The following is a 25,897-nucleotide window of genomic DNA, read 5'->3' as shown; positions in this document are numbered from 1 at the left end:
CAGAATTTTCTTCCATTATATGTATATACCATAGTTTGTTTATATTCCATTATATGTATATACCATATTTTATTTATCCATTCATCCTTTAATGGATACTGGTGTTGCTCCACCTTTTGGCTGCTGTGAATAATGCTGCTATGAACATGAGCGTACAAATATCTGAGTCTCTGCTTTCAATTCTTTTGAGTATATACCCAGCAGTAAAATTGCTGGATCATGTGATTATTCTGTTTAAATTTTTGAGGACCTTCCATACTGTTAAATCCTCCTATCTTCCTCATGCTTCATCCCTCTGCATTCTGGTTTCTGCCTCTCCTATACACCAAGACTCTTGACCAAGTCACCGAATGACCTTGTTACCAAATCCAAATGACACGTCAAAGCCCTCGTACTTGACCTCTTTGCAACCTTTGCCACTGTTGACCACTTCCTCCTCCTAGAAGTGCTCTTTGTGCTTGAATTCTTGACTTCACCCTCTCCTTCTGATTATGTAGCAATTGCTTCTTTGACTTTCTTATAGGGTTCCTTAACTGTGTTCATCCACTGAAGGTTGCCATTTCTCAGGATTCTGTTCTGGGCCTGTCCTTCTTCTTACCCACAATCTCCTCAATATATTTCCATGGTTTCAGTAGGCAAATACTTACTGCTCCCAAATCTGTCTCCAACCTAAATATCTCTCTAAAGAAGTTTTGACCAGTGCAAAATACAATATCAATTTTACTTGTGATCTAAAAAAAGATTTTGCCTGGAAGCCCTAAGATCAGCCTGAATTAATTTTCACCTCTACTATTGTTGAGCTTTGCGCATGTCAGCCATTATTTCTGAGCCCTCTTTCCTCATCCACAGAGTGGGGCCTTAAATGCCCTCCCTAGAGAATCATTGGAAGATAATTTTCTTAACATTCAAAAAATTATGAAATAAAGAATACTTAAATATTTTATTGTGTTTATAGTATAAAAATACAGATAAAGCAAAAGTCTATTCTATTTCCCTCTAACATGATTCTCCTCCCCCCAAGGTAACCAGTGCTATCAGTTTGATGCATATCTTTGCAGACCTATTTCCTGTGCAGTTATATATGTATATATAATATACATATACATATATTATATCACATATGGAATTAAATAATTTTGTGGGTTTTTAAATGTACATAACATCATACTGTATGTTTTTCACTGTGGCTTTTTTTAACTTTAAAACATAGCTTGAAGGTATCTCCAAGTTATTCTTTTTTTTTTTTTTTTAATACATTTATTTATTTATTTATTTACTTTTGGCTGCATTGGGTCTTTGTTGCTGCGCATGGGCTTTCTCTACTTGTGTTGAGTGGGGGCTACTCTTCGTTGCAGTGCGTGGGCGTCTCATTGCGGTGGCTTCTCTTGTTGCGGAGCACGGGCTCTAGGCGTGCGGGCTTCAGTAGTTGCGGCTCGCGGGCTCTAGAGCACAGGCTCAGTAGTTGTGGTGTACAGGCTTAGTTGCTCCGTGGCATGTGGGATCTTCCCAGACTAGGGCTTGAACCCGTGTCCCGTCCCCTGCATTGGCAGGTGGATTCTTAACCACTGTGCCACCAGGGAAGCCCTGCAAGTTATTCTTTTGAACTGATTCATATATATTTAATTCCCCTGTTGATATAATTTGTGTAACTTCTTCACAATTAAAAATAGAGTAGCCAGTCAGCAACATTATAAATGTCTCTTTAAAAGTATGTGCAAGTACATTAAAAGGATCATACACCATGATCAAGTGGGGTTTATCCCAGGAATGCAAGGATTCTTCAATATACGCAAATCAATCAATGTGATACATCATATTAACAAATTGAAGGAGAAAAACCATATGATCATCTCAATAGATGCAGAGAAAGCTTTCGACAAAATTCAACACCCATTTATGATAAAAGCCCGGCAGAAAGTAGGCATAGAGGGAACTTTCCTCAACATAATAAAGGCCATATATGACAAACCCACAGCCAACATTGTCCTCAATGGTGAAAAACTGAAACCATTTCCACTAAGATCAGGAACAAGACAAGGTTGCCCACTCTCACCACTATTATTCAACATAGTTTTGGAAGTGTTAGCCACAGCAATCAGAGAAGACAAAGAAATAAAAGGAATCCAAATCGGAAAAGAAGAAGTAAAGCTGTCACTATTTGCAGATGACATGATACTATACATAGAGAATCCTAAAGATGCTACCAGAAAACTCCTAGAGCTAATCAATGAATTTGGTAAAGTAGCAGGATACAAAATTAATGCACAGAAATCTCTTGCATTTCTATACACTAATGACGAAAAATCTGAAAGTGAAATTAAGAAAACACTCCCATTTACCATTGCAACAAAAAGAATAAAATATCTAGGAATAAACCTACCTAAGGAGACAAAAGACCTGTATGCAGAAAATTATAAGACACTGATGAAAGAAATTAAAGATGATACAAATAGATGGAGAGATATACCATGTTCCTGGATTGGAAGAATCAACATTGTGAAAATGACTCTACTACCCAAAGCAATCTACAGATTCAATGCAATCCCTATCAAACTACCACTGGCATTTTTCACAGAACTAGAACAAAAAATTTCACAATTTGTATGGAAACACAAAAGACCCCGAATAGCCAAAGCAATCTTGAGAACGAAAAATGGAGCTGGGGGAATCAGGCTCCCTGACTTCAGACTATATTACAAAGCTTCAGTAATCAAGACAGTTTGGTACTGGCACAAAAACAGAAATATAGATCAATGGAACGGGATAGAAAGCCCAGAGATAAACCCACACACATATGGTCACCTTATCTTCGATAAAGGAGGCAAGCATATACAGTGGAGAAAAGACAGCCTCTTCAATAAGTGGTGCTGGGAAAATTGGACAGGTACATGTAAAAGTATGAAATTAGAACACTCCCTGACACCATGCACAAAAATAAACTCAAAATGGGTTAAAGACCTAAGTGTAAGGGCAGACACTATCAAACTCTTAGAGGAAAACATAGGCAGAACACTCTATGACATACATCACAGCAAGATTCTTTTTGACCCAGCTCCCAGAGAAATGGAAATAACACAAATAAACAAATGGGACCTAATGAAACTTAAAAGCTTTTGCACAGCAAAGGAAACCATAAACAAGACCAAAAGACAACCATCAGAATGGGAGAAAATATTTGCAAATGAAGCAACTGACAAAGGATTAATCTCCAAGATTTACAAGCAGCTCATGCAGCTCAATAACAAAAAAACGAACAACCCAATCCAAAAATGGGCCGAAGACCTAAATAGACATTTCTCCAAAGAAGATATACAGATGGCCTACAGACACATGAAAGAATGCTCAACATCATTAATCATTAGAGAAATGCAAATCAAAACTACAATGAGATATCATCTCACACCGGTCAGAATGGCCATCATCAAAAAATCTAGAAACAATAAATGCTGGAGAGGGTGTGGAGGAAAGGGAACACTCTTGCACTGTTGGTGGGAATGTAAATTGATACAGCCACTATGGAGAACAGTATGGAGGTTCCTTAAAAAACTACAAATAGAACTACCATACGACCCAGCAATCCCACTACTGGGCATATACCCTGAGAAAACCATAGGTCAAAAAGAGTCATGTACCAAAATGTTCATTGCAGCTCTATTTACAATAGCCAGGACATGGAAGCAACCTAAGTGTCCATCATCGGATGAATGGATAAAGAAGATGTGGCACATATTTACAATGGAATATTACTCAGCCATAAAAAGAAATGAAATGGAGGTATTTGTAATGAGGTGGATGGAGTTAGAGTCTGTCATACAGAGTGAAGTAAGTCAGAAAGAGAAAAACAAATACAGTATGCTAACACATATATACGGAATCTAAGGGAAAAAAAAAAAAAAAAAGGCCATGAAGAACCTAGTGGCAAGACGGGAATAAAGACACAGACCTACTAGAGAATGGACTTGAGGATATGGGGAGGGGGTGGGGTGAGATGTGACAGGGTGAGAGAGTGTCATGGACATATATACACTACCAAATGTAAAATAGATAACTAGTGGGAAGCAGCCGCATAGCACAGGGAGATCAGCTCGGTGCTTTGTGACCACCTAGAGGGATGGGATGGGGAGGGTGGGAGGGAGGGAGATGCAAGAGGGAAGAGAAATGGGAACATATTGTATATGTACAACTGATTCACTTTGTTATAAAGCAGAAGCTAACACACCATTGTAAGGCAATTATACTTCAATAAAGATGTTAAACAAAAAAAAAAAAAAAAAAGTATGTGCAAGTCTTTCTTTAAGGTAGATACAGGAAAGCAGAATTGTTGGTCCCGAGTGTATATACATTTAAAATATTAATTGTCACTGCCAAATTGCCCAGTCAAGAAAAGATTTACCCTTTTAGCTTCCAACATCTCCTGGTTTTCGGCTCTTTTGTCAGTATTTAATATACTGAAACTTTTAAAGATTTGCCAATCTAATGGAGAAGAAAATGGTGTCTTAATGTTTTTAATTTATATTCTCTGATTACTGTGGAGACTGAACATATTGTAATGTTTGTATCTCACTTTTTATTTCCTGTTTGGAAATTGTATGTTCTTTCATTCTAGACATTTGTTGATTGGATAAATGTCAACACCTTATTGATTTGTAGGGTTAAATTTATCTTGTTTCAATGTATTATCATCATTCTTTTTCAATGCTCCAGTAATTGGCTACTCTAACTTTTTGAGATGACTCCAGTATTCGTTGATAATACACTTGCTTTTTGGAACAGCAAGATGACCCAGGCTTATTTTGTATATTTCCTACCATAGGCCTGAACTTAGTCATTTCTCTAAAGGAGCCTGGTTCCTTTTAGTAGGACAGGGTTTTTTGAGACTACAGTTTAGACCTTAATGGTGTTCATTGCTACAGAGTTATCACAAGCATTAGAGTTAGTGAATAAAATGTTAGCTCTTTCTACATGCCAAGTAGCACTTAATTGCAAGATATATTTAAATATGTATTAGAAGTTTATGTGTTAATATTACATATTTTGCATTAAGAATAATATAGGAATAACATATCTAAGAAAATACCTTTTTAAAATAAAAATTGGGCACTATTTTCTTATGAAAGGATATTTTGATAAAGAAAGGCAATAGCATAGTAATTGTCATAGTTTGCATTCAGAATGTTCAAAATACCCTTCCAAAGAAATTTCAAAAATCATCTAGATTGGAAAAATATTACACAGCTTTCATATTTTCCATTATTTTCATCCGCATTTATCATTATGATTCTCAATCTCTGTTCCCTTCATTTTTTCCTGCTTTTATGCATTTACCACTTAAAAGTAAGCAAGCATCTGTGCATATGTCCCTGAAAACAGATTTCAATTAAAATAAAATATATTCATGCTTTTAGTCACTATTTTTTCTTAAGACATATTTTCATGGTCACTTGAAAACTACAGAAGTAGCAATATTTCAATTTCTCTCCACATATCTTAATGGTGAGAGAAGTACTTCTGATTCACTGATTTTATGTTTAACTTCTTATAGAAATGCCCTTAATATTTAAGCATTCATGTAATTTTTCTGTTTTGTTTTCGTGCAGCTAGAGAATCGAAGAGGAAAGCATTGTCTGATCATTCTCAAATACCTTTAACGCTCAGTTCCTTATCTGAAAAAGGGGATGAGAATACCAACTTCACTGGGGTGCTGGAAGAATTAATTGGATATCCAGGTAAAGGGCAAAGCTGAATAAGTTTTCTGATGAGTATGATGCTGATAATTTCCAAATCTAATTTGAGAACACACAATTGGATAAAAAATTTTCTCCTAATTTGTGAATGTATTTATTTATTTGAAAACATTGCAAAAGGTTTACAAAGTAAATCACATCTAGTTCCACATTTATATTACATTTATTGTATTCATTAAGAAAAATGAATGAAGAGAGCCAGGAATATAGGAGATTTGTGGAGAGTCATTCATTCATTCTTCTGTTATCTGCTATATGTAAGGATTTATACCAGGAGCTGGGAACACAAAAAAGAACAACTGGACTCTGCAGGTTATTCTCTGTTTCACTCTTTCCTGCCCTGCTTCTTTGCCGAGAAGCTGATCTCTACTCACCACATTACTAGGCTCTCTTGCCCTCCTCCTTCTGGTTGAATTCAGCCAATGGATGTATCAGCATTAAGATAGAGAAGAGAGAATTTGGAGTATTTATTTTACCCCCTTCATCCTGTCAGGGCACAGTTTAGGAAGTAACAGGATTCCCCTCCCTACAGCTGCAGATCCTCTCTGCCTGTTTTTCTTCCTCAGACATAGCACTGACCAAGTTCCAGTAACACGGTTCTTCTTGCCTTTCAGGTCTAGAGGTGGCAATGGCTTCCTACCATCACCAACCTATAGGTGCTTTCCTGGTTGGTTCCTAATTATTTCAACACCTCTCAATCATTCCTTCATTAAATCACCTGGAATTGATCCTTTTAAATGCACCATCTCAGGCAGACCTTACTCTCAACATCTACATCAGTTCTGTCGTGCAAACAGATTAGACATGTTAATTTGAAAGTGACATATTAGAAGCTGTACAGTTTCAGAGGGAACACAAAAGTGGAAAATTATAGAAGATGTCCTAGGCTAGGGGAATCAAGAATCACAGCTCAGAGGAAGTGATAATTAGACTGAGACTTGAAAGAAGAGTAGGACTTTATGGGTATTTAAAAGAGAGGTTGCACTTTTCTGCCTCCACTGCGGTGATGGCGCCAGTGAAAAAGCTTGTGGTGAAGGGGGGCAAAAACAAGAAGCAGGTCCTGAAGTTTACTCTTGACTGTACCCATCCTGTAGAAGATGGAATCATGGATGCGGCCAATTTTGAGCAGTTTCTTCAGGAAAGAATCAAAGTGAATGGAAAAGCTGGAAATCTCGGAGGAGGTGTTGTAACAATCGAAAGAAGCAAAAGCAAGATCACTGTAACTTCCGAGGTGCCTTTTTCCAAAAGGTATTTGAAATATCTCACCAAAAAATATTTGAAGAAGAATAATCTCCGTGATTGGTTACACGTAGTTGCTAACAGCAAAGAAAGTTACGAATTATGTTACTTCCAGATTAATCAAGATGAAGAAGAGGAGGAAGATGAGGATTGAAACTCAGTTATCTGGAGTATTTTGTATGAATTCTTAAATAAAATTTAGGAAACAAACAAACAAACAAAAAAGAGAGGTTGCAAATGGAAAAGGCATGGAAGTCAGAGGAAGAGTATTGTATTCTCGGAGCTCCATGTGGTATGCTATCTGGGAGATGTGAGCTGGAAGGGCTGGGAAAGGGGATGGTGAAGGACTATAATAGAAGAAGCCAGAGAGAAGCCATCAAAAGATGACAAAGGGCACCATAAGGAATGGTGACTTGAAATATGACTCCTGAAGAAGAAGAAATAAAAACTTTTTTAGCATGGCAATCAAGTCTTTCAGGTATCTGTACTTTTTCCTACCCACATTACTGATTCTTTTTCTTCTGGAAACAATTTTCGTGGTTTTTCTCTAAGGAACAGGTTCACGCTTGGTATCAGCCCATGTAAAGTAAATGGCATTGACTGTCCTCACACTCTGACATCGGTGTAATGTGACCAAGGTCTGGCAAGCAAGTTTAATCCTTTTCCTTTGCTACGGTGACTGGTTCAAAGGTGGGCATGTAACTCTAGCCAGCCAATAAGACTTATTTCTGGACATTTTAAACTCTGCTTTTGCTGAGATTGGCTCTCGAAGAGACTGAGCTCTGATGACATCCTCAGAGTCTCTGACTCCAGCTATGTCTGAACCCTTATCTCTGTTCTTTTCACTTACTGAGCCAACAGATTCTTAGATTTCTCTCACTTGCAGCTACAGAGTCTTTTACATCAGGAGGGAAACTCTGGAGGAGGAAGCATGTTTACTTGAAGCATAGAATATCATCACAAAAGGAAAGCTTTTTCATTATTCCTAGACCAGGACTGTTCAATAGAAATATAATACAAGCCACATCTATCACTTAAAATTTTCTAGTTATTACATTAAAGAGAAACAGGTAAAAAGAATTTTAATAAGGTATTTTATTTAACTCAACATATAGAAATATTACCATTTCAGTATGTAATCAATATAGAAATTGTATTTCATTTTAAAATAATTAAAATAATTTTAATTGTTATTTAAAATTAAATAACAATTAAAAATTCAGTCACACTAGCCACATTTCAAGTGCTCAGTAACATTGGACAGCACAGCCCTAGACCAGATCCTAGAGTACAGGAGGAGTCAACAGAAGACCAGTTGAAACTGAGTCTTTAGTCAAAGTTTAGGGTCATAGAATAGGGAGATAGTTAATACTTTTGAATAGGGAAATGATGTAAGCAAAACAATGCTTCGGTAAAAATAATCCGGCAGCTACAGCATCCTTAAAGCTTTCCTGATTTCCCAGTCAAATTAATGATGCCTTTTTCTATAATCCTCTTGTATGGAGTTATAAGGACATATGTCAGCGTCTCTAGGGGCAGAAACCCTTATTCACTTAGAGTAAAGTAGCCAGGAAAATAATCTGGTGTTCAGCAGGATTCTTTCAAGACCTTGCTATGCCTTCCTTTGTCCCTAATGAGATTTGGAACATTCCCATGGCATTACGTGGTGTGCCAACTTCTGATTCCTGCTTCTAGACAATCAGGTACAGTGGATTGATGGAATCAAATGTATGATGAACAAATAATTAAAACTTTTTTTCCTAATGTATGCATTAACTTAAAGGTCAATCTTGATTTGAGACCTATTCAAATAGGAAAATAAGAGTCTTAGAGTCAAGAAAATATACTATATATTGTCAGCTCCAAAGTGGGAAAAAGTTGCTTTACTTTGCTTTTATCCCATCCCAGGTTCTTGCCCATAACAGTTTCTCAAAAAAATGTATTTGGAACTAGTGAATTATAAAATACAAATAATAGTCTTTCAAATTTTCTTGGATAAGTAATATAAAGCAGAGCACTTTAAAAACATTTTTCAATTTTTAATCTATTTAACATATTTGAATAACTTCTTGATTAAAATTTTCTGATCAACATTCCATTTTCTTTCCATTTTTTCATAAATGTAAGATGATTTAAAGATATAATACTTTTCTTTCCTGGAACATTCATTATGATTTTAATCAAATGATTATATGAATTCTAAGAGTCTTCATTTGCTAGCAGATGAATTACATTAACAAAAAACTTTTTTGTCAGAAACACTCTTTTTCTGTAAGAACATTTCAAATTCCTGAGCAGAGGCATTTTACGTGGTTAGTGAAACACTTTGTTTCTGCCAACTGGGAGAGGGCTATGTTTGTTATTTCTGTGGTGAAACAAAGAAAGGATATGTTCTTCTTCAGTGGCACAAAACTGCTACAACAGAGGAACATGTTTCAAAATGGGGGTCAGGTCAGGAAAAGAAGTCCCCAGAGGAAAACTGCTGGGGACTGGCCACACCTAAAACTAGAGAAAACAGTGCAACAGCCATTGGTGGTGACTGCAGCAAATCACAGCCCCTGTGAGATGGCTCTGGCCCCTTTATAACAAGACTTCCAGGGAACAATGGTGTTATATAATGTTGGAAGCTCTTGTAAAATGATACATTGGTGTCATTTACTTGTTTTTTGTTTGTTTGTTTTGAGCAATGATGAGCTATGTATTTGAGAATGTCGTGGGGATTCAGTCTGTGGGACCGTAAGCATCAAAAGAGAAGAGGTATTTCTTAGCGGGATTTAATCTCTGCTCTTTGGAGGTGGCTGTCTTTGTCAATACAGTTAAATATTTTTTACTTTTGGAGACTAGTTCTGACATTTGATGGCAAGTATGGATATCCATTTGGCCACTACTGACTGAGCTGCTGGTGGTCATATTATAAAGCTTTACAATGTGCCTTTTGTTACAAAACATTTATATGAGCCTTAATGTATTCTGTTCTTCCCAAAAGCCAATTACCAGCAGTTACTCAGCTTTTAGAAGGCTTCAAATGAAGTCACTTATGTTTCATAGTGGCTGAAAATTTACAAAAATATCAAAGCTCAAATCCTTTATTCTGTGTTCTCAACTGAATCAGTGGTTCCCAGTGTTTTCTGAGAGTCAGGACATGAAGCACTTTTGATTCCTGGAAATACTGACTTTTTTTTTTTTTTTTTTTTTGGTAGATAAATAGCTAGATAGAGATGTAGATATATGTATATATACGTATATATGTATACGTATATACGTATATATACATACTATGTATATAAATGGATTTTTTTGGTGAATGGGAGTTATAGAAGTAATACGTGATCATCATAAAACTATAAGGATAATAAAACTATAAAAATCATTTTTGTTTCAATCAGCTGGGGATTATTACAATTCAATTTTTATATACAGCCTTCCAGATTCATATATATATATATATATATAAATTTTTCAGAAATGGATTACATAAAAATATAGCAGCCTCCTATATAACTGCATTTCTATATTTATTATTCACAGACTGGGAAAATACTTAATGACAAAGCTACTATACATTCAATAACACTTCTTATTCACACCATCACCTCCATACCTTTGAACATATTCTTATAGAACATATATATCCAGGCTACTGAAACACCTGTGGATGTATGGTTTGGAAATCTTTCATAAAAAAATATGTCTCTCATATTTAGAACCACTGATTGAAATCTTTTCACAACAAGCCCGTCTTGTGTGGCTGTGCTGATTGCTCTACCTCCAAAGCAAGTTCACTTGACATAGCTTCTGTTGTTGTCAAGAAACACACATGGAATATTTGCTACAAACCAGAATAGGCCTCAACTTGTAAGAGACAGGCTTGGGAATCAGCCTGTCTGATTATGTAATTATGTGACTTCAGGAATTAATCATTAATGGTTCTTAGGCTAAAGGTGAGTGAGATGCATCAATAATTTCTTTCCACAAAACCTGGTAAGACTTCTAAAGAGAGAGAAGATCTGGAAGAGGTCTTTAAAGAAGGAACTATAATACTTGAGGAAGTTAGTTGGGCAAATGAAGCTTTCAGGGAGATGTACAGTCAAAATCCAAAAGAAATATCCAGTGAGTATTGTACTGAGGATGATCAAGAGATCAAAATTCACAAAGGAATTTATGTTAGAAGCAGCAGAAGTCATATTTAGAACATGACAAATTTCTTTTTAACTTGGGAACAAAATTCAAAATAAAGGTAAGTTCAGAAAATAATATGATGAACAACTGTGTAAGCACTATCAGAATAAAAAGCTATTAATGCCTAGGTATCTTTTTGTTTGGTAATTTTTCTTTACATAGCTCATTTAAAAATCAAACCTTGAAGTACAAGGAGTGGTTGATAAAGTGTTGGGGATATTATAAAAGAGAATGGAAAGGAAAAAGCACCTTTGGGAGACATAGCTCGTAATGTACATGACACACACTCAAAAAACTTTTAGAAAAATGACTCACTGGAATTATTTAAAATTGCAGAGACTCATCAAAGATGGGAGGTTAACTATGACATGATTTAACATGTTCTAAGTTCCTTAGTTTCCACAGTCATTTGATTATAACCCTAACTGATTAATTTCAGAAATACAGACAGACTCCAAGTTTAACTGGGCTGTGATCCAAAAGTTAATTTGTATCTTAGTTGTTTGAATTTGCTCCCCCATAGTTACAAGGTTATATTCTGTTGTTAACTCTCCTGAGTGGTTCATAAAAGCCTATTTAACATGTCAGCCAAGATTACCAGCTCCTTTAGGACCCCTCATACATCACATATAGGAAGCAGTGATTGTTAAGTCCGATAATAGTAGGGTGGTTATACTTCGCAAAAAAAAGATTAGTTCTCTATGGCTGTGTGACAAATTATCACAAACTTGCCAGCTTAAAATAATACAAATTTACTACTTCACAGTTTCTGTGGGTCAGGAATCTCATACAGCATGGCTGAGTTCTTTGATCAGAATCTCAAACTGCTGAAACCAAGGCGACATTCAGGGTTGCTATTCTCATAAGAGGCCTAGGGTCCAAGGTCAAATAGGTTGTGGGCAGAATTCAGTTCCCTGTGGCTTTAGGACTGATGTCCCCATTTTCTTACTTGCTGTTGACCAGAGGCTGCTCTCTGCTCCTAGAGACCACATTCTTTGCCACTTGGCCCCATCTGTCTTCAAGCTAGTAATGGAGGGTATCTTGCATATCATATCCCTCTCATGTGTTGAATCTCTGACTTTCTCTGTCTCTGATCTCTAGGCCTAGTTTTAAAGGGCTCATGTGATCAGGCCAGGCCCACCTAGAAAAATCTTCCTATTTTAAGGTCAACTGATTTAGAATCTTAATTACTTTTGCAAAATCCTTTAAAACAGTGCCTAGGTTAGTGTTTGATTGAATAACTGGGAGAAAATATGTACATATCAGGGCCCAAGAAGCTAGGGGCACCGCCTTAGAATTCTGCCTACTACTAACCCTATCAGTTAGAGATACATACGTACATATGAAGGATGGAATGACACGATGCATGGGATTTGCATTGAAATAATCGAACAATAAGAAAAAAAAATAAAGTGAGAAATAGATGAAATAAAATTGTCAAAATATTGAGTTGTTGGAATGGAATGATGGGTATTTAGGGGTTTATTTTACTATTCTTTCTGCTTCTATTACATTTGAAAATATCCACTAAAATTTTAAGTAAATAAATAAATAAACTTTGATGCCATTGAACTGTAATCTTGTTGAGTTTAAACTCATAGCCTGATTCCTTCCTTTCTTCTGAATCCCGTGTCCAATCATTCCTCAGCATTTTAAATCCATGAAAGAAACTGGGACTGAGTGCGTCCCTGGGCATACCTGGGATGGCCAGGACGGTAGATGTTAGTGCATGGATAAGGACTAGAGCATTTGCTATGCTGAAGGTGAGGAATATGTGTGAGACAGAGATCTCTGGCCAATGGGACAATTGTGATCAACTTTACACTGGTTGGAAGGGGTAAGGAAATAAGGAGGCCTGAAAAAGAAGAACTGTCTTCCATACAAATGTTAGCAATAAAGGCAGAAGAAATGATAGAATTAGCGAATTACCATTATGCAATCTGTGATGTAACAGGAAATTTAGACAAGGATATCAGAGATATGAAAATCAATTGGTGAAAGTTTATAAGAGAACAAAATATTCACAGTTTTAAAATATCACCCTGTGAATAGCTGTTTTTTTACATTACAAAGGGAAAATGGATCTTTATAATGGATCAATCATGCAATTACTACCTTAATAGAGCTGTCTAATTTAAGATAACCAATAGTGAGACAATGTAATTTTATGATATCTGATTAATGCAATGAGAGTTAATTGCTATCACTTATGCAACATTTTTGTCCAAAATTTTTAACTTGAATACAGTCATAAGAAAATAATTATGCAATCTAAAGCATGGAGTATTTTACTAGACAACTGGCCTGAACTCTTACAAAATTCAGTGTCATTAAAAACAAAAACTAAAAGCATAGGGATTGTTTTAGATTAAAATACTCCGGTGAGACTGAACCAAATGCCATAAATGAGCTTTAACTGGATCCTGCTTTGAAGAAAAAGTTTATGAAGACATACTGGAGAAAAAAATTTGAATGTGAATAGTACATTAGATGCTATAATTGATTTACTGTAGATAATGTTGAGGGTAATAACAGTATTGTGCTTTTGTAGGAAAATGTCCTAATCAGGAGATGTGTTCAAAATATTTAGAGATGAAGTATTATGATCTTTAACAGCAAGTTTAATATACATACACACATGTACTTATGTGTGGTGTGAAGATAGAGGGAAGAAACAAATTTGTCAAATGTTAACAATTGGTGAAGATTATATAGGCTTTATTGTACTATTTTTTCAACTTTTCTATAGGTTTAAACTTTCAAATATAAAGGAAAAAATCATACAACCTTTTTTTTAAATAATTTTTTAAAAAATTTATTTATTTTATTTATTTATTTTTGGCTGCATTGGGTCTTCATTGCTGTGTGTGGGCTTTCTCTAGTTGTGGCGAGTGGGAGCTACTCTTTGTTGCCGTGCACAGGCTTCTCATTGTGGTGGCTTCTCTTGTTGCGGAGCACAGGCTCTAGATGCATGGGCTTCAGTAGTTGTAGCACGCAGGCTCAGTAGTGGTGGCTCACGGGCTCTAGAGCGCAGGCTCAGTAGTTGTGGCGCATGGGCTTAGTTGCTCCGCAGCATGTGGGATCTTCCCGGACCAGGGCTCCAACTGTGTCCCCTGCATTGGCAGGCAGATTCTTAACCACTGCGCCACCAGGGAAGCCCCTCATATAACCTTTCTTGACTTTAGTTTCTATCTACATCTGTAAAATGAGGGGGTTTGAATAAATAATCTCTAAGTTCTTGACTATTCTTTGATTAAATGTAAATTGAAACAAAGGACAAGGCAGCAGTTGAATTATTCAAGAATTTAATAGAACAGACTAGAACGATAAGAAACGTGATGCTGATGACATGGGCAGTTAATTTAAAACAATTTTTTAAATAGCATGTAGTCCACTGCCTTGCACATAATTAGTTATGGTTTTTTTATTTGTTGATGGAATTACACTACACATTGATTCTTTCAAAATATTAAATATAATAAAAGGCCCAAATTATTTCCATTTTGAGAATAACAGTTATATGGTTGATATTATATAAGGAGTTCTATTTATTTCATATCAGAATATATTTTTTGAGAAAAATAGAAATTCATTAGTAATTATCTGTCAAATATAGTGGAGAATTTTTTAAAACCATAGAAAATTTGTATGTATAATATATTATTCAAGTACTAAACATTATTTTCTACTATTAGTTCTTAAGGAAGTAATTTTATTTTATTTTCGAAATTAAGGAATTTATTTTATGTAGGTAATACTTTGATCATCAGGACATTTTCAAATCTATATTTATTCTGGTAGCTAGGCCATAGTATTCCCAAATGATTAACTTTCAGAATATAAACAATGCTCAGACAATATGACTGTGGTAGAACAATACAGAGACATGATTATTCTGTAACCTTGTGTATAAGACAGACAAGAACACTATCAACATACAATCACACAACTGAAAGTCCTGTTCTAACATGAATGATTAGTACGTCTTTACTAATGACAACTCTCCTCCCACCTCCTAGATGAAAAGTATCAAGTTAACCCAGTTGTCCCCACTTCCTGACACCACTCATTACATAACTGGCTTCCACATCAACCCTCTATAGAATCACACTGGCAGTCTTTGGCTAGTGGGCTTGGGCAAGTTATTGTCTATCTCCACCTCCTCCTTTCTCCCTTTACTCTCTTTCTGTATTCTTTGTCTTCCTTCCACCCTCTCCTCCTTTTTCCTCCTCCTTCAGGTCCTGACATTAGGCATCTTGCCTCTTCAGGCCTCTTACTACTATAGTCTTTGAGTTTTCTCTTTTTACCATTTCCTATTTTATTTATTTATTTAAGTTACTCATATAGATATGCTCCTTCTCTATTTACTTTAATGCCTTAGAAAAATAAGCAGGCCATAAAATATTTTTTCCTTTAAAATAAAGTTAAGGAAGTAATTTTAATTTTTCATTCAGCAGACTAAATATCTTGGTTCTTTAGCAGGTAGCAAATTAGAAAAATTAATAATTCTCAATTGGTGAGCATCGATTAAAAATTATATCTTGTTATGTCACATTTACAATTAGGTAGCAATACTAAAGGACAGAAATATGTTAAAGTATACTCTAAATGTAAGAATTTTAGCTGTTTTACTTGAAAATTCCAAAAATGTTACACAGAGAGCCTAAATAAAATGTACTGAATTGTTGATGAATCATATTCTTTCTCCATGGGGACATAAAATATTATTTGAAAAGATAAGAAGGATGAAGCTTCTCCTTCAGTTAGAAAGAAAACCGTAAATAAATAATGTTTCTTAGATGATTCCTTGCCTATACTGTAAATATTAATCAATTTTTATGAATAATTTTTGACATTGTCTTTCCCCTAATGGTTTATTTACATTGGAGTATTTTATTAAAAATTATTATACATCTAAATCTATCATAATTTCTGTTTAAAACTGTGTTCAAAGGGAAAAAAATGAAGAAAATTTATCTAAAGTTCAGATTTTTTTACTCTTTATTTTACTACATATAATGTGTAGTTAAGCATAAAAGCAAAACTGATTTAATAGGATATGATATATCCTGGTAAAGTTTTCAACAAAGTATCAATATTAAAAGATTTGTCCAGAATATGTTTTTTTAAACACATGCTTCCTATTTAAACATTATAGATTCCTGATAACTAATCTGAGCATCTTTCCAGTCTGCCTTCATATTATATCTAGATTTTCTTGCCAGCAAGAACATCACAGACCATGCACCTATGCATCAACTGGCTATTTTGTCTTTGACTAAAACGTTTTGTCTCCCTTGGTAAAATCCAAACTGACGGGTAAATTAATTTTATAAACCTTGGTCATGTTGGTACATTTTTAAGTGATTCTTTTTTCTTGTAAAATGCAAATGTAAATGTATTGTGTTAAAAATGAATTCTGCTTTGTTGTGTACTGATGGAGTCTTGCTCTCACCTAATAGTGAGTATTAAGATGGCTGCATTTTGATCAGATGTAATTTGCATCCCCATCACTTTATACAACATTATTTACAGATATATATATATATACACACACACACATATATATAAACACACACACAGACATATTCAGTAGATATTTGTTGAATGACTGATTCGATGAACGGACTACCCTAGTAACTAAGAAGCTGCTTAAGGCTATGGGATAAGGTTCCCATGTAATAAATAACTGTTTTTAAAATTAATATGAGCATTTTCTCTTAACACTTTGAGATCTGTAGGTCTTAATATTGTTTAGTAGATTTCCCAGACTTTGGTATCATATTTCTGCCCATTCCTCTTCTACTTTTTTTAATGCTTAATTTATTACAAATTTCAGAATTGGCAAAACGTAACAGTTCTTACTACTAAAGCATTACCCCTTGTTCACCATAACAGAATATATTTAGCATTGCTTAACTAAACGAGGAAGAAACATTAATTCTACCCTCTGTCTATTCATATGCCAAATTCACATCTTTGTCTGATTTACTTGCATCTGTTTTATTTTAGCTTGGTCAAGAAAACAATACAGTCTTGAACTGTATTATAAAAGACCAGAAATGTGACTGAATCAATGAATCACCATCCATTACAACAGTTATATTTGAAAGGGATATTGTTAGAAAGAAGTCCTATAACTATAAGGGCCTATAGTCCTATAACTATAAGAAAACATCTTGAAACCTATGTGCACAGTGCTTTACAGCTCTCCAATTTATAGATTTCACGTTGGATTAAATAATTTGCAGCACCCTGACTCTTTTCAGGCAATTTTCCAAATTATCTAAGGCAAACTCACCACTGTTTATGCTACTGAACATTTGAAGTTTAAAAGAAGTCACAGGGCTATTGCACTTAAATATGTTGCATAAAGACCTTTGCTATTTACCTGAATAAGTTAGTAATTTTACTTAGGATGACGTTTATGCATAAATGAGTATTTCTTAAAAAATGTAATTCTATGTACTTATAAGATTTATACTACCCAACATTATTATTAAACTATGAATGCCCTTGAATAAAGATTTATGTCAATAACAAAAAATCACTTGAGTATTATTCTCCCTCTAGGGCCCATAGTACATCTTAATTATGCACTTAAAAATCATTTTTTCAGTTAAAATGTGTTATAGAGATATGAATAATGATAAAAAACACTGGTACAATATAATCTTTGCACCATTTGCATCCCATAAAATCTGTGAATTTTTTTATTCAAACAGAACAAAGTTATTCAGTTATATGTTCACTAATGCTTCATGATGATGGTTATATTAAGAACAATTTTGGTAATAGTTCTATATTTCTCATCTTCTAGGTAAAAAAATATGACAATTTCTGCCTAACTTGATCTGCAGCTACTTCCTTTTCTGGATTTGGAATGAATAGTAATTGCCTAACTTCATAGTTAAATTTAAGACCAGATTTCAAAAAGTTGTTTTTTTTTTTTTTTTTTTTTTTTAATATTTTATTTATTTATTTATTTTTATATTTATTTTTGGCTGTGTTGAGTCTTCGTTTCTGTGCGAGGGCTTTCTCTAGTTGCGGCAAGCGGGGGCCCCTCTTCATCGCGGTGCGCAGGCCTCTTCCCTATCGAGGCCTCTCTTGTTGCGGAGCACAGGCTCCAGACGCGCAGGCTCAGCAGTTGTGGCTCACGGGCCCAGCTGCTCTGCGGCATGTGGGATCTTCCCAGACCAGGGCTCGAACCTATGTCCCCTGCATTAGCAGGCAGATTCTCAACCACTGCGCCACCAGGGAAGCCCCAAAAAGTTTTAATACAAAACCTCTCTGTCACATCATCTTGAGTTTTACTGAAAACCTAGAGGTGCATATAACACCTAGAATAGGAAACAAAAGTCAACCACGAAGAGAAAATGTCTTCTTTCAGTTACCTTTTATTAATTAATTGTGATAAAAATCTATGTAATTTTCATTTTCACTAACGTTTAAAATTCATTCTTATGGTGGCTTGCAACTCCAGGTACCACCCATGATAACTGGAACTGAGAGCAAACAGGACCCAGTTCTATCTTCTCATACATCGCCACCTGTTTCTCCATCTATAGTACAAATGTCTCTTTTTCCTAAAGTGGTATCATATATTCAGTCAAGGATTTAGATCAAAAAATATTTTAGAATCTCTTGAGAGGAGAGAAGAGCAACAGCATAAGAGAAAACAATCACTTATGCAGGGATATTTTATTTTGTACATATATAAGCACAGCGGTGAGAGAGGATCTTGTGTGTTAAAAAGCAACTGAAGTAAAATCACAAGCCTAAAAGGAAGTCGTGCTTGAAAAGCAGGATATTTCTGCTTCTGGCCATAAGGGAGTCACAGAGTCTAGAATTGCCTTTCATCCATAAACAACTAGAAAACTGGGCAAAATATAGAATACATCTATTTTCAGAAACTGGACCATAGGCAGTATACCTAATGGTCCCTGAGAAAAGAAGCAAATAAGTTGAGCTTCTTGCTTGGAGGTAATTTCTGGGCTGCAGTATAGACATAGGGAAACCAAAATGAGCCTGGAAATCTCATTGAGCTGAGGCATAGATGTCCCAATTTGAGGAGGCTGCAGCAGTTAGAACTTGTAGGACAAAGTATCTGAGATGAAGTGTGTAGAGAAAGAACTCTAACAATCTGACTAGGGATTCCTATGAGTCTTTGGCTAAGTACCAAATATACATGAATACCATGAAGACTCATGAGTCCAGACTAGGAACATCTTCCAGGGAAAGAATAATTATATTGGAGCTGTAAGATGAACAATTCCCAAAACTCACACAGAGCTGGGAATTATTTGAGTTCCCATCAACCAGAGTAGAGATGCCTTGTTGGATATTCAGTAGAGTACACAGAAGAACCCGTATCTTAAAAGTGGGACTAAAAGAGCCAAGAGAAAATTTTATTCTAGACTTTCCCTAAAATGACTTTAAAAAGAGCCTAGGGAGTTCTCTGGTGGTTTCGTGGTTAGGATTTGGCACTTTCACTGCCATGGCCCGGGTTCAATCCCTGGTCAGGGAACTGAGATCCTGCAAGCTGTGCGGTGTGGGAAAAAAAAAAAAGCCTTGAAACATCAAAGTTCTAAAATGTGCACCCAGTCTAACAATATTTAAAGGAATATAACAAAATCCAGCACTCAGAAATCTAAAATTCACAATGTTCAGCAACTGATAAAAAATTACTAGCTATATCAATAAAGATAAAAATTTGACCCCTAACCCAAAGAAAAATCAGTCAGAGGAAACAATCCTAGAAATAAAAGAGATGATAAAATTGGTGACAAGGACTTTAAGATATCAATATAGGGCTTCCCTGGTGGCGCAGTGGTTGGGAGTCCGCCTGCCAGTGCAGGGGACACGGGTTCGAGCCCTGGTCTGGGAAGATCCCACATGCTGCGGAGCAACTAAGCCCGTGAGCCACAACTACTGAGCCTGCGCATCTGGAGCCTGTGCTCCGCAACAAGAGAGGCCGCGACAGTGAGAGGCCCGTGCACCGCAATGAAGAGTGGTCCCCGCTCGCCGCAAAAGAGAAAGCCCACACACAGAAACGAAGACCCAACACAGCCAAAAATAAATTAAAAAAAAAAAAAAAAGATATCAATATAAGTACGTTCCACATCCTCAAGGATGTAAAGGAAAACATGAACATAATGAGGATACAAGTATAGGATATAAAAGAGAAAAACTGGAACTCTTATAGATGAAAGTTAAAATATCTGAAATAAGAAATTTACTCGATAAAATTAACAGCATTATATTCATTTCAGAAGAAAAAATCATTAAATGTAAAGACATAGAAAAAGAAGCTACCTAAAGTAAAATATAGAAAGATCAAAGACTAAAAAATATAAACAAAGCTTCAGTGACCTGAGGGACAATATAAAGCAGTCTAGTTTACAGAAGACCCAGAATGAAAGGAGGGAGAGCAGGGGACAGAAATAATAGACAAAATTCTTCAATTCCATGAAGCTTACAATCCCAAAGCAAAATAAACACAATGAAAACTATCCCAAAACATAACACAAGCAAATTGCTGAAAACTGCTGTTTGAGAATGGAGATGGGTATAGGGATAGGGAAGGAGATGGAGTTAGGGTTATGACTGAGATAAGCCCCAGATAACTGAAGCATTCAATTGGCCTCTCCTTGAGGACCCACAACAAGCAGGTATAAATACTTAACATTGACTTTAAATATTGGCATAATTTTTTTTTAGTCTGACATTAAAAGTGAATAAAATCAAGAATACTTAATCCAAAGCTGAGAAAAATATACACACTACACATAGCCAAAGATATTAATTGGAGATATATGGGGGGTGTGGGTGATGGCAGAGAGTGGGGTAAACGGAAGCTATGGATCATTTGTCATTTATTGTAATTTTTAGCTACCCCATGAGAACTGTCTTCCTTGTATATGTGGAATAATGCTGTGCTTCTTTAGTATTACATTTGTATTCAGTCCCTCTCACTGTGATATTTTATTCCATAAATTCTCTCCTCCTCCACCTTCCTCTCTCTTCATCTGCTCTTTATTAAGGATATAGCATGATATTGGAGAAAAGAAAATGGAGAATACGAAATTCTACCCAAACAGAAGGACAACTAACAGAACTTCTAGGGAGTATAAAAGAGTCAGAGAGGGAAATGAAGAGGAGAACCCAAGGTCTAGATACTCTCTGGGCCCCAGAGTTGGGGATAATAATTTGATGAAAAGATGAAAATGTATGGGTAGTTGGAAAGATCTCACAGGATAAAGGGCTGCAGCCTGATTCCCAGAGTTTATGAGAAGGGCCACAGGCCACCAAAGGATACCTTGGTCCACTTAGGTTCATACTGTGGGCCTGTGGTGTAGTTGAGCAGAAATATCTTGAGTTATAGTTGCCAACTTTTTCTCAGTGACAAGTGGCAGACACAAATCCCAAGGTTCCTGCATTCTCTTTGGGGTGATGAGATACTGGCCATGAGGACAGTGGTGAGAGCTGAGGTAGGAATATACCATCATAGTGAATGGATAGACTAGAGGTTGGGTGTGGAGGTCACAGGACTTAGGGGGCTATTGTGATGAGGACTGGGAAAGATGGGCTTATGTTAGCAAGGGAGGGCCACAGGGCCCTGACAACATTAAGAGAAAAGACTAGTAGTTCACTAGCCATGAACTAAGCAGGAGCTATCAACAGGACCCTAGCAGTCAGGTGTGTTTAAAGAAAAAAAGGAAGTTGATTGTTTCTACATGGTTGACCCTCAAAATATTTTAATTAGATGAATAAAATAATGCCTGAAATAATCTATGTTCTAGGGGCCTTAAGTGGCTCAACACATCTTTGATAAAATATTTTTTTGATATAACCATAAATTAACTATAAGTTTCAACTAGTTATAGAAAACTATTTTATCTAAAATATTTTATGTAACATGATTTTAAAAAAACTAAAAGAAATACAGAAAGATTTTAAGAAAATGTATTCATTTTAGAATGTGTATCACTGATATATGTCATTTCTTCTATTTTTATGTAGCACGTCCACCTGGCTCAAACTTGGTGGGAGATGCTTACTTCTTGGTAGCAGGTAGGGCATGTTTTCTAAAGAGACAGACAGCTGGGAGCTGGTCAGTGTATTTAAGATGGGACATATTTCAATACGGAAACTTGGAAAGATCATGTGATGCATCACATTGCCAGGTGTCCAACCTCTGGTCTCATTATCCACATAAGTATATTGAGTCTTGTCATCTCAGACTCTGATGAGATCGCTTGGAGTATTAATTGTGGCTGAGGTGTCAGCTGGAGTGGAGAGAGCTCTGAATGGGGGAGCTGGGTGTACTGACCTTTACACTGGTTTCAGCCGTCAACCAGCCATGTCACCTTCAAACTGAGGTTTAGTTCTTCTACTTATAAAAGGTTGGGGTCGGGACTAATTATTTCTAAGATCTTTGTCAGCTCTAATATTTTTTGAACTTTAAAAATAATTTCTAATTTCATAAACCTAGAAAACCATATCATCAATACCAAGGTTCAAAACTTTCAAAACGTGATGATATTTAAGAATGAGCAAAATGAGAGTTTTTAACATATCATGTATTTGTACTCTTTGTCTAAAAATCTATGCCCTTCTCCATTGACCTAGAATTCTTCTCACTGTATTAAAATGAAACATAAAATACCAGATGTACTTGCATTGAATATAACAACCAACCATCAGTAGAAATAATCTGGAGTTTAAAAGTAAATCAATCACTCATTCTTCTGGTGGTATTATTATAAATACTAATGGTAATATTACTTGTGAAGATTGTCCAAGGAAGACACAGAATCTGACTTTATTTTGTCCCACTTTATAACGCACACATCTCTAATTTCTTTTTTATCCCGATTTCTTCTTTGCAGGTATGTGTCACAAACCCTCCGAAAACTAGAAGTTGTCTGCAGTCTCTCCCTAATTTCCACCCAGCTGCAATTTTTTTTTTTTTCATTTTCAGAGGTCCTTCCCTAAATTTACATTTACAGAATAACCTATTTTATCCATTTTCTCTCTCCTCTTAGAAGAAAGCATCTAATAAACTCAGTAGTTCTAAGATATTAGTGACAATTATGTGATTCATAAGGAATATTTATTTTTTAAAAGATGTAGTAATGCCTACCGCTCCCCCAAACACACCATTAATTCCTAGTGATATTTGTTAATTGTGGACCACTAAAGAGACATCTTTTAAAATTAATTAGTATGTTTTCTTAGCTCATGAAGATTTTTAATTTTTAAAAAATATCACTTTTTTTAGTGCTTTCAAATAGGAACCCTAGTAACCTATTGTAAAAGAAATAATTAAGCCACTGCATAATAAGCCATAAACTACATCAAAAGCACAAAGTGAAATGAGTACTACCATATCAGGCACTGTCACAATCAAAAGATTTATAATTTTTTTCATCATGAAGATGTTGGGTAATTATCCTTACTGTGCAAAAGCTTAATTACATTCATATCTCTGCATCTCTGCACCATTCATTCATTAAACATTCATTGAGCACCATGTTCCTTGACTAGTTCCTTGACTATATGTTAGTATTTATGCAAAATATATAAGGCACACATATTACTAGTTAGGTTATGCCCATGGCAGCCACCTAACTTAGAGGCTATGAACTGGTATGCAAATAAACACTGAATAGTAGTTTACATAGGAAAAAAATTTGCACGTAATAATCTCCAAATTCCCGCCCCATAAATACTTGTACTAGTTATAAGCTTATCCTTATGCATCAAAACTCCAAGATATAGTATTTTGGTTAAAACAAAACTTTTCCTCCATTAAAAATATTGGATTGACAATCCTAGAATCAAAGGGTACTGGAACTGAAGGAAACTGTAGAAATCCTGTAGTACTGTGGTGCTTGAACTTGCTTGAAAGAGGCCAGGTGACGGCCCCAAGCAGGCTGGAGGAGTGGCGTGCTGGTGGGGATAGGCTGGCTGAGCAGGTGGCCCCTGGAATAACCAGAGCAGTAAAATCCCTGGGGCGGGGACGGGGGTCGGGCAGCGCCCTCTGCTTCACACTCAGCCTGACTTTGCAAGTCACATATTTACATCACATGCCCTGGTCCTGTAGACATTTGAGTTTGCAAAGCCTACATTATATCCTTCTCTTTCTTTTTACTCATTCTTCCTTTCCACTCAATGTCTAATCACTAAGGAAGGAGGTTCGTGTCACTGGCTGATGTTTTCCTAGAGAGCACATTTTCCCCTGGCACAAAGGGAACCATCAGCTTAAATAATTTTTACTTTAACTTATGAATAGCCTAAACAATTTTATGTAAATGAGTTTCTTGCTCTGTGGACAGGCATTATTAATGTATGCTTGTGAAATTATTTTTATTTGAATAACACTATTTGCGATAGCTGAAGTGATGGCTCCAGGCTTGGAAGTCTGATGCATCTCACTCGCTTTAGATTTCTCACAGGTAAAAGCTAAGTGGTACTACCAGCAATATAACTCCGAATCCTTCAGAATACTTAGAAAAAATAAAAACGTAACAAAAAATCAGCGTGTTTAATTTGACGGGAATGAAAATCGGAGAAATGGTTTCAATTTCTATTTTGCCTGCTGCACTGTCCAATATGGTAGCCACTGGCCACATCAAGCTATGTAAATTTAATTGAAATTTAAAAAAATAATTTTCTCAGTAACACTAGTTATATTTCAAGTGGCTAGCAGGTACTTCATTAGACAGCTGAGATATAAACAAATTTCCATCATTACAGAAATTCTGTTGGACAGCACTGTACTAGAGAAATACTGTAAATTGAAGAAAATTGCTTGTCATCTATAAGCATGAAATCTTTCCTTCCCTCTGTTTCTTGTCATGGTAAGGAAACTGTTACACTGAAAAGAATACCTAGTGCATTTGTTTTCCTTCTGACATTTCTTTCAATTGTCATGTCCTCCTGTATGCCGTTTACTTCTAAGGGTTCATCTTTCCTGTTCAATCCACACATTAAACACAGAGACATCAACCATTACCATCCATAGCCTTCCCTGTTGAATAAAGCAACTCTTCCACTACCACTAATATTAACTATAAATTGTTATCCTGCAACTAGAAAAGATTAGATTGTACAAACTTAAGGAAACAGCTTTATGCCTTTGATGGATCTCCAGTAAATATCTCTGCCTCAAAATACCTTCCAAGAATCTGGTCACAGTGCCTGAAATCCCAGCATGTTCCTGAAAAATTTTAGTTTGTCCGAAGTTTATTACTAAAATGCAAATTCCTGGCTGCTGTGGATCAATCTGGTTTCCGTATGTAGCTATTTGTAACCCAACAGGTTAATTCTCCTAGGTTTAGAACCTGGAAGGAAAAGGGCTTTGGCAGCTAAAGAGAGCAGTTTGTCAGGGGAAGTTTTCACGAAAATGCCAGGTTGGTTCTGAAAACGTAGACTTCCTTACAATGAAAGGAGACCAGAAAACATGAGGATGCTGTTTGCAGCACTATGGGATAAACCTGGCTTTGATCCTGAATCTGTAATGTTCTCTTGTGCCACTGGACATTCTTCTTACCCTCTCTGAACTTCAGTTTTATGTCCTTAAAAATGGGTCTAAAAGTAACTTATCAGGATAATAAATGATGTGTACACAAGGCCTAGTTCTGTATAAAGCGCATATTGGGAGTGACAAAAAGGAGCTACTGTTGGAATTACCTGCCACCCTTGTCACTCTTAAAGTTTATAAACGTTTG

At 35.9% G+C, this 25,897-nt stretch overlaps 1 long non-coding RNA gene and 1 pseudogene across 2 annotated transcripts in view; one reads left to right on the top strand and one right to left on the bottom strand.

Moving 5' to 3' along the window:
- The window catches only part of LOC309659741, a 59,170-nt gene that overhangs the window by 7,116 nt on the left and 26,157 nt on the right, over positions 1–25,897 (bottom strand). The gene's annotated exons all lie outside the window — the stretch shown is intronic.
- Positions 6,719–7,208, top strand: LOC309659720 (large ribosomal subunit protein eL22 pseudogene; annotated as a pseudogene). The gene has a single exon. The product of its transcript is annotated as a large ribosomal subunit protein eL22 pseudogene (transcript).

Source organism: Balaenoptera physalus (assembly GCF_965194825.1).
Source record: "Balaenoptera physalus genome assembly, chromosome: 4".
NCBI classification, from domain to species: Eukaryota; Metazoa; Chordata; class Mammalia; order Artiodactyla; family Balaenopteridae; genus Balaenoptera; species Balaenoptera physalus.
This window is presented reverse-complemented; position numbering and strand designations above follow the sequence as displayed.